This window comes from Podarcis liolepis, assembly GCF_965112155.1.
Source record: "Podarcis liolepis genome assembly, chromosome: 11".
In the NCBI taxonomy this organism is placed as follows: domain Eukaryota; kingdom Metazoa; phylum Chordata; class Lepidosauria; order Squamata; family Lacertidae; genus Podarcis; species Podarcis liolepis.
In genome coordinates this window covers 30,371,116-30,387,906 of record NC_139565.1, presented here as the reverse complement: position 1 = coordinate 30,387,906, position 16,791 = coordinate 30,371,116, and the positions used below count along the sequence as shown (strand labels likewise).

Here is a 16,791-nt window from a genome sequence, read left to right as displayed (position 1 = left end):
AAGCTAGGGGCAAGCTAAATACTTACCTATGCAGAGCAAGTGATTGTGGCTTAGGCTTTCTAATTGGATCGAAGCTGGTTTGAGGGGCGAAGCACATCAAACAGCAGTATTTGTCAAGGAACTACAAGATTGATAAGGGTTGTGGCTAACATCATGTGAATGCATCGTGTGAATCTAGCAGTGGGGCAAACTGGATACATAGCAATGTGAACCCACAGTGATGGGTGTGCTCGTGCCAGCCTTCTTATAATCCTCTGTTGTCCCTGTATAAGTATATACAGGGCTCCTTGGTTCTCCAGCAACAAATAGACTTCAGCCACAGTCCTGTGAATGCGAAACTTGAGTAATCAGCACCAAACACAGCAGGGCATATGTCTGAGTTGGTTACATTGTTTGTTTACTGCCATGCACTTCATTTCTTGAATTTGCCCTGTCTCAACCAGTCTTGCTTTCTTCTGTACTGGTGCTTTATTTTGTGTAGCCTAGACATGGCAAATGTATTATCTTGGTCATCAAAACCACTGCCTGATTACACCTTTGTACGTATATCAGTCTTATTTTGTGAGTTCCTTTTCCACTTCTATTTTTACAGGCCTCTGCCTACTTGTCAATCTTAATCGAGCAATTTGTAGCTTTCATTACAGAACTGACTTCATGTTGACGACAGTTTGCATTTACTCCTGATCACACAATACGTCTTGTGTGGGTTTATGTAGCTGAGGAAACAGGGATGTCCAGGGGTGCCAACTTGAATAAAATATTGAGGAGGGGGCAGGTAAGCCCTGCCCCCACATAATTGATCAGAAGATGTAGCATGCACACACCATTTGAATGACAATGCCTATCAACTTTTGATGCTCCTGGCCCTCTCAAATATTTTTATTGGGAGGAGATCAAAGGGACCTTGGCCCCTGGGAGTTTGTTCCTATGGGGATGTCCACAGTTTCCTTAAAATGGTGATAGGCAGGCTTGAAGTTAAAGCTCTCTAGTCACATTGTATGGAATTCTCACAGTTTGGAAAAGAGTGTGGATTAAACTCTCGTGTGTACATTCATAATAACTTGCTTGGGAGAAACTGCCAAGTGATGGAAGAAAGGTAGTATTACAAGCATTAAAAGAAGATCACATTTTGATCAAATGTCCTATAATATTTTCCCTCCAGCCATTGGAATCTGGTCTTGTAGTCCCTTTTCTGCCTTTGCCAAGAAATATATTGTGGTGTAGTATGAGTGTGGATCAACTCACACAGCCACAATCAACTCTGTGGTGAGAAAATGGTCTTGCTATCTCACCATTAGGCTGTAAACTGATTGGAACACAGTGATTTATTGATGTACAAACAGATAATGAATTGATAATTCTCTTAAGTGCTCATTAACCCACACCAAACTGGCTATGTTATAATTATTTTCTTTCTATTAATTACCTTTGTTATCTGCACTGGGAGAAGAGGGGGGGGACAAAGCAAGATGCATATCTGAAGAGAAGAATGTTATTGAAGAAGAAAGATTTTTGGTTACTCAATAATGCACATTTAACTACAGTTCATTAAATTCAGATGATTCTTCATATTGTTGAAATGCTTCAGCTTAGCTAATTGATTTCCTGAATGCGGTTCACTTCGAACCACTTATCATTTCCAGCAGAATGTTTAGAGCTAACATTTTTAAAAGGATGCCTTTGGAATTATGAGCAACAAGGGATGCTACAGGCACAATTTGGATGCCAAAGAGGACCAAGTGTATATTCTAGCTAAACAGAGGTACATACAAAGATGTGGGTGTTTTGAATCCTGTTGTTTTTTAGCACCAAAGATAAAATGCCCTCTAACTGCCAGGTTACCTGTGATAGTTGTTATCAAGGACACAGTCTTGATAACACTTCACTAAGCCAACTGAACAAAATCAGTATATAATCTGAGGAGAATGGAACAGAGAGGTTTTGTCTTTCTTAGTTCCAGTCTTGTACATAGCAGTTATGTAAGCATGACAGACTATGTGTGCTCAAACAAGTGGACTCCTCAATGAGATCTGGTGTTATGCTTAGCCATGACCAGGAACTAGACATGGAGTCCTTGGTGGATGAACCAGCAGTCCACAGTCTGAGGATCTTTTTTAAAAAAATATTTTTTATTAACAGACCAATCAAATCAAATCAAATTACGAAGCCGAATTTTAAATTTTTTGTTGGGGGTACCCGTATTTCAAGTTCCAAAAGGGATCCAATCATCTTTTTGTTGCTGCTGCTTTAATGTCCACAAATCTGTCCAAATAGTGCTCACAATTCTATCCAATCCTTTCTTGTTATTTTCCACATCTCTTCTTGTTATTTTCATATATTTTTCCTTTCTCTTTGTGACCTCTGATAGTCTCCACAAGTGGGTTAAAACAAATTGTAATCCTGTGTGGGGTTTTGCTCGTTAATCTTCACAGATCTGTCACTCCCTTTCTCAGTCCTCTGAGGAGGTTCTGCCAGTCCATAGCTTCCTCCTCCCGATCATCAATCTTTCGACAGAACCTGCCAAGATGGCAACTCCCTTTTTATTACTGCGTCATTCCAAGAGCCCTTGTTCTTTTCTCAATCTCCATAAGCCAAACTTTTGGTTAGTAATTCATTTCCACACAGTTTTTAATCATCCTGCTTAGGTCAGGTATGTGACGGTTCTTTCTTGGGGAGGGGTTATTGGTTAATCACATAGACGATTCTTTCTTGGGGAGGGGTTATTGGTTAATCACATAGAAGAAAAGAAAAAAAGTCCCCCCCCATCCAGTCCCGCTCCGACATACCGAACCTTTGATGTATCTTCTTCAGATATATTCCTGTTAAATCCAACCCGTCGCTCTACTTTCACAAAGGTCACTTCAATTAGCAGTCTTCACTCCCATTCTTCACTTGAAATATGTGCATTTGCTTCTCTCTCTAATTGTTTATTTCGAGCCGCTGCAACTAGTGCGCGATCAGAGACAGCGTCCGGGAGAGCCGGACCCACACAAGGGCTTTGTGCCTAGTGCCCTCACCCCCTTCTTTCGAATCTGGGGGTGATTTATGGCTACAGCAGGCAAGGCAGTGTTCCCCATTTCCTTGGGGCAACAAGGGAGGCTGCATACTCCCATATCAGCCTCTTAATTACCTCGTGTGAGCCGGAGAGATGTTATTGTCGGCCATCTTCCAATGCACCCCTAGCGGCCCCCTCACAGTCTGAGGATCTTGAGGCAGGACCCCCTGAATCCAATGTTAAGGATCCCTTTGAGGGCACTTCTGGGTTGATACCTGATGAAATACCACTGAAGCTGTCAGAGAAGGAGGTGGATCAGTGCCTCTGCTCCTGTTCTCAAGAGAGCCAGCAAAGGTTTTGGGTCCAGACTGAAGAGCAGCAGCACAATATGCATCAGTGGACCCAGAACCATCAGTGCACTCAATGATACTTTACTGCCGACAGCTGTGGTTAGGAAGCCAAAGTATATAAAGCCTTCCTCTTGAGTCTTCCAGTGGCAACAAACAGCATAGGTCTCTGGCTCCTTAATCCCTACAGCCTTGTTCCTGGCTCCTGGCTCTAGTTCCTCCTGCTCACTGTGCTGTACCTTGTGGAATACCTTGTGATATTGACCTTGGACTGCTTCCTGACCTTCCTGTGGATCATGTTTGGAACTATAATGCATCCATGTGTCTGCTGTCAGTTGGTTAGGACTCCTGTGGTGCACCAAAAACTCTCCCTGTGTTGGTAAGTACTTTAGTGAGAGGCTTACCCTTCCTGGGAATTGAACCCTAGCCCCTGAGAGCACCCTTTGATGCATGGCATCCAAGTGCACCTACTTACAGATGATGGATGGGAGGATTCACCCAAAGGGATACTGTGTGGATCAAGAACCACACTTCTTTCATGGATGTTTTCTTTTCACTTGGATCGCTCTCACTAGTTTGGGGGCCAGTCTTCGGAAATAGTTTTCAGAAATCTCAGATCCCTTCCACAGGTAATTTTAAATATTATGTTTTGATCCTGCTTTTCAGAAAAATATTGTCTCCCACAGTGGCTTACCTCCATTAGGAAATGAGATCCAGACCCCTTTGTAGTTTACAAACAAAAACTCCAATAAGCACAAGGAAAAAAGGGAAGGGAAATGGTACAGCAACTGAATCAGTTTGATGATGTTAAGAAGAAGAGTTTGGATTTGATATCCCGCTTTATCACTACCCAAAGGAGTCTCAAAGCGGCTAACGTTCTCCTTTCTCTTCCTCCCCCACAACAAACACTCTGTGAGGTGAGTGGGGCTGAGAGGCTTCAGAGAAGTGTGACTAGCCCAAGGTCACCCATTAGCTGCATAAGGAGGAGTGGAGACACAAACCTGGTTCACCAGATTACGAGTCTACCGCTCTTAACCACTACACCACACTGGATAAAAGGATGAATTGAGAACACAGCCATTTCCATTCAATTGGTGCTGAGGTGGCTAACCTGTACCTCTGCAGATGCTGCTGAACTCTAATACCCATTGGGTGCAGCCAGTCTGGCCAGTGGTCAGGAATAAAGGGAGCTGCAGCTTAGCATAATTTGGAGAGCCACAGGGTCTCCATCCCTGAATCAGATCCTGGGCTGATATTCCTTTGTTACCTTTCTCAGTTGGCTGAAAGTGCAAGGCTACTTGGTGGCCCTTTGTCCTCTGTTTCTGGTACAGACCAGAGTGCCCTTCTCCTCCTTTCTGCAGTTCCAAGTCAGCAGACAGGTAGGTAGAGCAGAGTTCATTCTGGCAGGGAGATTTAAAACCGCTGTATTCATCATCACATTTATAGTTGGTTCATAATTACTACAGGAGCAATCTTTCAGAACTTCCAAAGTTCAGTGCTCATAGACAAGATATTGGAATGCATTTACTAATTAAATTTGCTGTATTAAAAATCAATTAGATTAAATTTAAACAAGCTCAGTTTAATTAACGGTTGGAGTGTAAGTCAAGATTGAGTTTCTGATGAACATTTAATTCAGTTGTTATTGTACTCAAGTACTTTTTCATGCCTTAATTATCATGAACAACATATATCTGTTCTATAGCAGTCGTTGAAGCTGTCTTCTGCAATCAGCTGGTCAGCTTCTTTCTCACATATACATGCATCACCCAAAAATTATCTGTGACCAGGCTCTGAACAATTTGTTCTAAATTAGCAAAGCCTTGACAAAATGAGATTCGTCTTCTCAGAAATTCTTACAACAACCATATATTGTAGTCATTACAGGGGTGTTCACATGTTGCATTTAATTAATGTACAATCTGTGTACCCAAACATTTGAGCTGTACACTTGTGCAGTTATTCCCCAGTGAAGTTCACTGAGTGTACAGTGTGTATACCCATGTACACAATAGCTGAGCTATAAAAATCAGCAAGTAAACTTTATTTCACACAAGCTTTTCTACATGTATACAGATAGCTTGTAGTGAAACATGTGACTAAGCCTTATATTACTGACGGGAGGATGCACTCAGAAAAAGTGAGTTCCTTGCCTAAGTCCATCTAATGTTTGTGACAGAAACAGCATTTGAAGTGGGGACTTCCTGATTCATAACCCTTCTCTTAGTTCATAGCCTACTGCAGGGGTTCCCAAGCTGTGGTACATGGGCCACAGGTGTGCCATGAACTTCATTCACGTGGTCTGTAGGATGTGTGTGTGGATATAATTAAAATTATACAGCATCTTGCACAGTACACCCCCATTCCTACAACAGACGGAACAGACAGTACATTTCTGAGCACAATTCAAAGTGTTGGTGCTGACCTTTAAAGCCCTAAACAGCTTTGGCCCAGTATACCTGAAGGAGTGTCTCCACCCCCAATGTTTAGCCCAGACACTGAGGTCCAGCTCTGATGGCCTTCTGCTGGTTCCCTCACTGTGAGAAGTGAGGTTACAGTGAACCAGGCAGAGGGGCTTCTCGGTAGTGGCACCCGCCCTGTGGAACGCCTTCCCATCAGGTGTCAAGGAAATAAACAACTAGGGAAGTTTTTAATGTTTGATATTTTATTGTGTTTTTAATATCCTGTTGGAAGCCACCCAGAGTGGCTGGGGAGGCCAAGCAGGTATGGGTGGGAGAGAATTTGAGAGGCTTTTAGGAGAGTAAGAGGTAAATAGATGAGACCTTCCTCAACTGAATTTTACACACATACACACACACATACACACACCCTCTTCCTCCCCTGAATCTGCTTAGCTTTACCAATCAGAGAACTGTGGAGAGGTGGCAGCATTAATTTCTCTTGCTTCCCCTTTGCCTTCATGATGCTCTTTTAGCAGAGGAGGAATCCCTGTCACAAGCCTATTGTAATGCATTGTTTACTTCAGTTTACAATTGGGATAGCATGGTCAGAATCCAAACAGATTTTGAGACTGGGATGGGGGGGGGGAATCACTGAAGCTATAAAAAACCCTCTGATCTTTAGTACAAATAACAAAGAAGATATGTAAGACAAGAAGGCATTTCCTCAAGGAAACCCCACTCAGTATTATATCTATGAATGCACAATTGTTCAATCTTCTAGGGAAATGAGCAGATCTAGGTAGCTTCAAGGATAGATGCCCTTTTGCCTATTTCACTAACAAAGACCACAGAGGGAGAATGGGGAGAGAAGGCTTTGCAACCTTTGCGATGGAGTCCTGGGGCAATCTTTCTCAAACAGAGGCTTCAGCACATTTTATTTGTTTTGTTGATTTACAACATATTCTGCCCTCCATTCCTTCAAGGTGAAAACCAAGGTTTTCAGAACAAAGTGACAATAAAACAAATAAAATAAAACGAAAAACAAAGTTCAAAATTATCGACATTACATCAAATACACGAGCAAAAATCAGTCATCATAAGAAGAGCCCAACAATTCCTTAATAAGATGACACAGAAGTTCCTCAAAACAACACATGAAACCATGGCAAAACAGGGTGACTGGCAGCAGTCAGGCAAATTCTTGTTGACATAAGCATGACCTTCCTTTCTTCCTGGGAAGTTCAGAAGTGATTGATACTGATAGGTTTCTATTTGTTCTATAACACCTAAGCACCTTGGCTTAACACCTTGGTGACATTGCTTAGTGGGAGGTGGAGCCTTACCTAGTGGTAGTGAAGGCTAAACAGCCCCTAAGCACTCCTAATAGAATTGTCAAGTTGGAAGAGACCATAAGGATCATCTAGTCCAACCCCCTGCAACGCTGGAATATGCAGCTGTCCCCTACAGGGATTGACCCTTCAACCTTGGTGTCATCAGCACCATGCTCTAACCAACTGAGCTATCAGGATGATTTGTGCTCACACTGCTATGGGGTGACCATGTGCAATCCCTCTTTCAATATAGTTTGTTCCTGGGAAAGTTTTGGTTGCGAACGGGATCCGTTCCAGAGGCCCGTTCGCAACATGAAAAGAGCACAACCCGCAGCGGCGCGTCTGCACATGAGCAGGTTGCGATTTGCCACTTCTGCTTCTGCACATGACATCATTTTACACGTCTGCACATGCGCGAGCGGCGAAACCCAGAAGTAACCCTTTCTGGTACTTCCGGGTCGCCACGGGACGTATCCTGAAAGAACGTAACATGAAGTGGACGTAACATGAGGTATGACTGTAGTGCATATCCTGTAACTTTCCTGCTGAGATCTTGTAACAAATGTTCTGGTTTATTTCTGTCCCACTTTTTTACACTATCACCCCTGAGGAAGCATCACAGAACAACTAGCAAAGCTGAATAGATTGACCACTAATGCATTAGAATTGTGTCAAGAACATGCTGAAGGACACACCCACAATAAAACAGCAGTTTGGAAGGTTGCAAATTCTGACCCATTTCTGTCTCACTGTGGTCTGTTCCATTCCATGTACATTCCTCCCCTGAAGAATGCATAAGGTCCACACTTAAATTGTATATGTTCTGTATGTGAAATACACATCATCATTTGGTACTTAGCAGAAAGGAAAGCACAGAGCCTTGACCAGGCCTGAAACCAAACTAGTAAAAATGTCTTGCATGCTCTAGAAAAGTCCAGAGCTGTGACACTACCACTTGCCCACTCAAAAGCAGGGACAATAGAACAATAGATTATGTATTGAATGGTCCTCCTAGTGTGAAGATGGCTTTCTGGCTTCTTCTTTCTTTGCATCAGATGTTCCTTATCTTGAAATGCAATGAAAATATGTTACCTCAGAGATGGGAAATTCCAGTTCCCATTTGCCTCATCCAGCATGGCCCAATGGTCAAGTGTGGTTGGGATAATGTAGTCCAACAAATTCTGGAGGATCATCTACAGGACTACAGGTTCTCCGCCCTTGATGGATTTTATTGCTGGTGCTGAAGTGTTATTTAATATATTTTAATCCAAGAATCTCAGAGCACTTTTGTGGCTCACCACCCACCCACCCATTTTATTCTCACAACAACTTAGCGAGGTAAATTAGGCTGAATGTTTGTGACTGGCCTAAATTTCAGTGACCTTCATGGCTGAGTGTGGATCTGAATTTGAAATTCTAACTTCTATGCCACCCTGTGACTTTCTAAGTAAGGTACATATGTTTACAAGGGCACACTCTAGATTTGAACATATGGGTGTTTGTTAGGAGATATTTGTACTCTTTTTTTCTGGATGCTGCTGTGGTGCTTTTTGCTTCAGGATCCACTAGGGCCTGGGCAACAGCATCGTTGAACCTCATGATGAATGCACATGGTATCAGCAGGGGCAAACGAAGGCGTCATGACACCCGGGCGTCGCTACATAGGGCGCATGTGTGGCATTGCTATGTACGATGCATGCACTGTACGTAGCGATGCCACACATGTGCTGTACATAGCGGTTTGCCGGCAGCAGTGCTCTAGCCCCATACGGATGGTGCCGGGATCCTCTCCTTGCGCCTGCAGCCGCAAACGGAGGATCCTCCACATGTGGCTATGGTGACCGATGGCTGCTCATGCTGGTGCCTTCTTGTCACCCCCCAGACATGGCACCCGGGGCGCACCAGCCCCCAGCCCCCGTTGTGATGGCACTTGGTAGAAGAAGAGTTTGGATTTGATACCCCACTTTATCACTACCCAAAGGAGTCTCAAAGCGGCTAACATTCTCCTTTCCCTTCCTCCCCCACAACAAACACTCTGTGAGGTGAGTGGGGCTGAGAGACTTCAAAGAAGTGTGACTGGCCCAAGGTCACCCAGCAGCTGCATGTGGAAGAGCGGGGACGTGAACCTGTTTCCCCAGATTACGAATCTACTGCTCTTAACCACTACACCACACCACACTGGCTCAATAAAGGTATCAGCCCTTATTGAAATGACAACTCTAACCCATGCTAGAAGACATCCTGTGCGTGGGGTTAAGCACAAGCAATCAAAGACCTGCATGGAAAAACAAGAGAGGAAGATAAATACACATCCAAACTTTGCATACTTCTGCCAAAATTACTGCTGGTTGAGAGATGTGCAGGAAGTTGCACTGAGCTGAGTTGCAGCTGTGAGTGGCGACGCATCTCATATTATTATATTTTTTATGGTAAGCTGAGGAAATGGAGGGGTTGTGTGTGTTTTTTTGCAAATCCGTGATTTTTTTTATGGCTCTTGCTCTGCAGCCAAGCACTTTCCGCTTTGTCTCTTGTTACAGCCATATAAATACACAACACTGGGTGGGCTTTGTATAGTCCCCAAAACAGTGTTGCAGCGATTCATGGAAATACAGTTTGCAAGGAAGATGTGTAAATCACAGCCGGCCAAAAGCCCTCTTCTTCCAAGAAAGTTTAAATCTTCTATACTCTTGCACAGCAGAGCTGGCCTCAGTAAATAATTTTATTGTGTTCTTTTATAAACAATTCTGGAAGAGAAAATTCTCGCCTTTAACACAGTAACGTATTGCAGCTTTGCTACCCAAAGAATTGGATTGATTATGGTGGGATTTAAGATTGATAATAGATAGATCCGTGTTATGACACCCATTGTTTTAGTGCTGGGCTATAGAGGAATGCTTCCTTAAATGGATCATTGTATAAAATATTGACCTGGAGGACTTCATTATTCAAGTTGGAGAGACAGCCACTACTTAACAGTAATAAACTGTTTCTCTGTTACATTGAGAATACTTCAGAAAATATGAGAGTTGTCAAATCTCCTGAAAATCCTGTCTTTATAGTACACATGACACTAAAGCTCGGGCAGTATTTTCTGCTAATAAAAGCAAAGGCACAGACAGATGTGAAGGATATCATGGCACTCTGACAAGAAACTAAGAAAAATGATACTTTGTTGTGAAGAAGGAAAGACACAGGCCAATGACCTTGGGAAGCTTTACTAGACCCAGTTATTTCTGTCGGCGTAAAGGAAAGGAAAGTAATGCCAAAGTGACGTAAAAATAAATATATAAACCTCGGGCCTGTGCTAAACTATATATACACATTTTGTGGAACAAATAATGTTGGAGAATCCAAAGGTAATTTACAGTGGTAGCTCGGTTTACAACCATAATCTGTTCCGGAGGTCCGGTTGTAAACCAAAACAGGTTGTAACCCAAGGCGCACTTTCACCAATGGGGCCTCCAAAAAAAATGGGTTGTAATCCCAAAAAAGGGACATGCACTTCCAGGTTTGACGTGGTTGTAATCCAAAACTATTGCAAACCAAGGTACCACAGTATTTAATATTTACACGCACACATTTTTTTTAAGGCAACATCCTGAAAGTGTGGAACAGATCAGCCTTATACTGCAGTCTTCAATAATATAATGGACACAGTTCATTAAGAAATAAAGTCCTCCATGGGTGTGAATGGGAGCTGCACAATATAGGGGCTGACTCTGTTGCACAGTGGCCACACATTTCCATGACAGGTGTTTTTGGTTTTTTTTGGTCGCTTGGTGGTGTAAGAAGATGGAGATGTAAGAAGGCATCAATTTCCTTCTGACCTGTGTTTGTTGCATGCAGCTGCTTCCGTTCCACCACAGTTCAACTTCTGATTCAACTGCATTGTTTGTCTCACTGTCTGTTGTGGTGGAATTTTATTTAATTAGTTACATAATCATTATGTTATTAAAGGTAAAGGGACCCCTGACCATTAGGTCCAGTCATGGCCGACTCTGGGGTTGCAGCGCTCATCTCACTTTATTGGCCGAGGGAGCCGGCGTACAGCTTCCGGGTCATGTGGCCAGCATGACTAATCCGCTTCTGGTGAACCAGAGCAGCACACGGAAACGCCGTTTACCTTCCCGCCGGAGCGGTACCTATTTATCTACTTGCACTTTGATGTACTTTTGAACTGCTAGGTTGGCAGGAGCAGGGACCGAGCAACAGGAGCTCACCCCGTCACGGGGATTCGAACCGCCAACCTTTTGATCGGCAAGTCCTAGGCTCTGTGGTTTAACCCACAGCACCACCCGAGAGGGGGAAGGTAGGGGCCACTAATTTAGCTCTGCTGGAAGAACAGCTCCTGTGGTTGGGCCTCTTCTTAAACTGTTCTTATTTCACCTGATCTCTATAAGAGCTACTGTATAACTCTAGAATTGGTGCCTGAATTTTCTTGTTTTCATCTTCCCTCCTTACCGGATTTTCCTTTTGTACTGAGTCTTTTTAAAAGTACGCCTGCAGTTAGAGTATCTTGATTTTACTGATCATATTTAAGCCACTCTGTGAGCTCTTTATTGGGTGAAGAGGGGGATTAAATGAAGAAATAGCTTGGATTGTGTTTTAAGCTATTTGCGTCTGGCCAGGTTGTTGCTCAGGCCTTGACATATTTGTACTCCTGACGCACCTGCCAACTTGCATAAGCCACTCATCATTAACGAGGATAGAACAAGTGTTTGATAATTGATATGATTCATAAGTAAAATGTTTTATAGGTGAACAATTCAATATGAAATCATATACTGAAGGGCTTTCTTCAATGATTCACTTAATTTTTATTCTAGGATCTAGTTAGGAAATCCAGAGCAAAGTCATTTGTTTTGCTTATATTATCATTTTGAGATTTTACTAGGTACATGAACTGGGGGCAGAAAGTAACAGGAAGCAGATGACTGTATAGCCATGATTTACAGCTTGCTCATTAGTTTCTCAACAGGCTAAACAGAATTTTATATATAATCTTTATAGCCTGAATTTAGTTGCCTGGAGCTGTCACTTAACATCATCTGCGTACGCAGTACTGCCAGGTATTCATTTGGTCTAGATTAAACATGTTGAAGCAGTTGAGAAGGAACCATGAGCTTGAAAAGCATGACACTCGTTTTCATGGCCTATAGACTGAATGTTTTTAACATTATTTCTTTCTATTTAAAAAAGAACACACACACCCCGATGAAATTCCCAAATTACATAAGGGCACCATATTTCCTTCACTGAAAATTGTGGAATCTGAGGACCAAACTAAAAGTGGCATTTGTGTCCTGAATTATTATTTTTTTAAAAAAGCATATGGAGTGGCCAAGCCACATCAGGACAATGGTATGGGGGTGAGTGGGGCTTGAACCCTTTGCCCCAACTACAGTTTGGTTTGGCATTACCAAAGGGGAGGTGCAAAACACCCTCCATTAAAGCCACTGCAATATGACCATTTCCTGTCCAAAGGCCCAGAAACGTATCCTGTCAGGAAGCAGTGGCAGTAGAGGCGGCAGATACTTCCCAGACCCTGATGGCGGAGTTTCCCTACTGGGGGTGGGACTGCAACTACCATTCCCAGAATCACCAACAGAAAACTGACAATGTATATGTTGTTACTGTTGAGGAGAAGGCCCTTCCAAGGCATTAGGGGACTTTCTTTCTCTTTCTTTCTTTCTTTCTTTCTTTCTTTCTTTCGGGATAATATGGTAGTCCCAATTCTGGCAGGTCAAAGATGCTGTGTTGGTGTCTGTGGTGGCCAGCTCTACAGTTCTCTATCTAAAGAGCAGTCAGGTGATGCCCCATGAAACCCCCTGTCTTCTCACCTGATTAAAGAAAGAAATACCCAGGATTAAAGAAAGAAATACCCCACCACCACCACTGTCCTGCTGGCAGCTGTCTTTGAGATTCCTTTCCTCCCCCTGCAGTTCTAAGGCCAATGCTGGGAAAGACATGTGTTGGTTAAAACAAAACAAAACTCGGTAAAGAGCAACATTTCAATAAGGCTTGTGAAATGCCTCCAGGGAGCTCCACACATCTCTTCTTTTGCTTTGCATTGTTTACAACAAACTTGCCTGTGTTTCATCCGTTTCTCTCCCAGCGCTTTTACAGCCAGTGTAAATTCCAGTCCTCTTCAGCCATTCGAAAAAATAAAACTAAAATAAAAATTATATGAATAATGAATGTGCAAGGGGTGGGGGCGGTTGAGAGCAGATTTCATGACCAACCCACCTACATTCATTAAAATGTCTGTAACAGGCACTCGCTTCAACAACTAGGGAGGTTTTCAACCCTCCAGCCCTCTCATCACATTGCAAAGGTTTGTCTAAATAACACCAGTTTTAGGTGACATCTAAAAGAAGGCAGGGATGATTCTCTCTGCAACTCTAGTGGAAGGGAGTTCCACAGGGCAGGTCCTGTCACATTCAAGGCTTGGCCCCTAGTAAGGCTGGCCAAACCTCAGGTGTGTCAGGAACCAAAAGAAGTACCCCATAAGAAGGATCTCGATGTTCAAGGTGGAACATAAGGGTACTTTGAACCTTAGTTGTTTAGGGCAGGTTTGTGAAGAACTTCTTACCTTCCAACATTTCTCCAGTGAAAATAGGGTGGTTGTTGTTGTTGTTGTTCGCCACCCATGTGACTGGATTCCCTCAGCCACTCTGGGTGCATATATAAAAACATAATAAGACATTCAACATTTAAAAACTCCCCTATACAGGACTACCTTCAGTTGTCTTCTAAAGGTCATATCACCTTGGCTCAGGGGTCACATAACTCCATACCCTCCAATAAAAATAGGGACAGCCTACCATATCCTCCAACATTTCTTCAATGAAAATAGGGACATCCTAAGGAAAAGTGGGACATTCTGGGATCAAAACAGAAACTGGGGCAGCTTCTGTAAATCCAGGACTTTCCCTGGAAAATGGGGACACTTGGAGGGTCTGGAACTTGTCTGAGGCCTGGGGTGGGAGTCTGGTTGGAATAAAGTTCTAAACAAACCAAAAAGCAGCTGGACCTGGTGGGGTCCCAGCCAGCTTAGCCCTCCAAGGCTGGGTGCAAGTGTACCTAGCTGTCCTTCCCCTGCACGGGCCTGGTTGGGGGCTTTGTGAATAGCACAAGGACCTTGAACCTGGCCCAGCAACAAATTAGCAACCAGTGCAGCCAATTAATCCTGAGTTTTGAATGCCCAGAATGACTTAAGCTTTCCCCGTTCATGTATATTATTATGCTGGGACAACTGAAACATAGGAACCTGCCTTATACTGAATCAGACCACTGGTCCATGCAGCTCAGTATTGTTTACAGTAAATGGAAGCCAGGATTTCAGACAAGGGACATTTCCATCTCCACCTGGAGATGCCAGGGATTGAACCAGTGACTTTCTGCATCCCAAGCAGCTGTTCTACCACTGAGCTACAGAATGCTTTCCTGGGTTTTGCTGCTCAGTCTCCCTTTTAGTAATGTAATGTTTGATGAACATTGATTTCCATGTTTCAATATAATGTTGTAGAACTAATGCCTTAGATTTCTTCTACTTGTATTGGTTGTCTGAACAATCACAAAGCTCGGGACTGAAAAGTAAGGTCTGCCTCATAAGCCGGTTAAATGTTAAAGGGCAGTGTCCCTCCAAGCACTGCAGGATAAGGTGAAACTTCTCCCATCACCATGCTTTCCCATATCATTAGAGAAGTCAGTGAGGCAAAGATAGGTGCAAATATATGGATCCCCTTTCCTTATTGCAAAGTCAGGGACAGTCACTGCTCTCTTTCACTACAAGTTCTTCACAAAATTGGTTGCAATGTGATATTTATTTATTCAATTTATAATCTGCCCTTCCTCCTAGAGGAGCCTGGAGCGGCAATCACATCAGTAATAATAACAGTAATAATATTTTTAAAGAAGCATTCTACAGTTTAAAATATTCTCTCTGTCTGTGATTTCATGGTTGCCAGGAACAGTATCTTTCAGCCATTAAATGCTTTGGTAAACAGGAATGTTTTTAAATTCATCCAGAAAGTCAATAATGAAGGAGGCAGACTCATCTCACCAGCGAGAACATTCCACAGATGGGGAACCACCACTGAAAAGGCCCTGTCATCAGCCAATGCAAACTGGGTTAGTCCCTAGAGGTGGCAGCACCAACAAGGCCTCCTGACTATTGTAGGGTCCAAGATGGAGAGTAGTAGACCATGCTTGGTAGATTAACCCAGGGGTAGCCAACACAGTGTCTGACAAACGTTGTACAACTTCAGCTCCCATCAGCCCTTGCCAGCACAGCCAGTGGACAGGGATTATGGGAGCTGTATCCACCAACACAGTGGTGCCTCGCAAGACGAAATTAATTCGTTCTGCGAGTTTTTTCGTCTAGCGAATTTTTCGTCTTGCGAAGCCCGAAATCCCATAGGAATGCATTGAAATTCAATTAATGCGTTTCTATGGTCAAAAAAGTCCAAACAAAGCCAAATTTGGTACAACAAGAGTTTATTAAGTGCTCTTTAAAGTCACACATACTGTAAAGAGCATTTCAAAAATGGAAGGAACAATAAATTAAGTTTCTAAACATGACAGAAAAACATTTAAAAATCAACAAAGTGTACAGTACATTTTCTAAGACTCTGGGGGACAACTTGAAGAAGGTTCCTCTTCCACTCTTTGCTTCTTGCTGAAGAACCCCCTCCTCAACTGTTCCCCCAGCCGCCCACCACACAGAAATTCAAATCCAGAATTTTTTTAAAAAAACAGCAGAGTGGCCCAATGGTCACAGAAAATCATAAAAATGCAGAAAAAAACACACAAGCTTCCAGATTCTTGCAAACCCCTCCCCAACACCAAGTCCTTGAATTCCAAACACCCCAACCCAAAATCCAAAACCCCCCCAAAAAGTTTTAAAAGTTTAACTTACCAAATGGCTGCAAAAGAAGTTTTGGAAAAGCTTCAAAAATCACCAAAGTCTTCAAAAACCTCAAAAAAGGCTACCACACCGCGTTCTATGAGTTGCTCCTCGAAGTCAAGTCGCAACTGTATTAACGGTGTTAAGAAAAAGGAAACAAACTTGCAAGACGTTTTCGTTTTTCGTCTTGCGAAGCAAGCCCATAGGGAAATTCGTCTTGCGAAGCAGCTCAAAAAACACAAAACCCTTTCGTCTAGCGAGTTTTTTGTCTTGCGAGGCATTCGTCTTGCGGGACACCACTGTATCTGAAGGACACCATGTTTGCTGTTCCTGGGTTAGCCAATCCTAATAAGGATATCATGGACAATAAATTGTCTATCACAACCTGAGGTGAATTTGGCAAGGTACGTGAATCTGTCATGTGACTTAAAACCTTCATAACACAATAATATAAAATGTAAGCATTGTTTGTGAGCTCAGGCTGTTATGTGGCACTGACTCCATGGCCTCACCTGCACTATCTGTTTAAAGTAGTACAGTGGTACCTCGGGTTACATATGCTTCAGATTACATATTCCGCTAACCCAGAAATAGTACCTCGGGTTAAGAACTTTGCTTCAGGGTGAGAACAGAAATCGTGCTCCGCCAGTGCAGCAGCAGCAGGAGGCCCCATTAGCTAAAGTGGTGCTTCAGGTTAAGAACAGTTTCAGGTTAAGAACGGATCTCCAGAATGAATTAAGTACTTAACCCGAGGTACCACTGTATAATTAAAGCACTTTGAACTCCCATAGCTTCCCTCAAAGATTCA

General features: G+C 43.0%; 1 long non-coding RNA gene across 2 annotated transcripts in view; it reads left to right on the top strand.

Moving 5' to 3' along the window:
- LOC310688738 overlaps nt 1-16,791 on the top strand; it is a 474,996-nt gene that overhangs the window by 281,646 nt on the left and 176,559 nt on the right. The gene's annotated exons all lie outside the window — the stretch shown is intronic.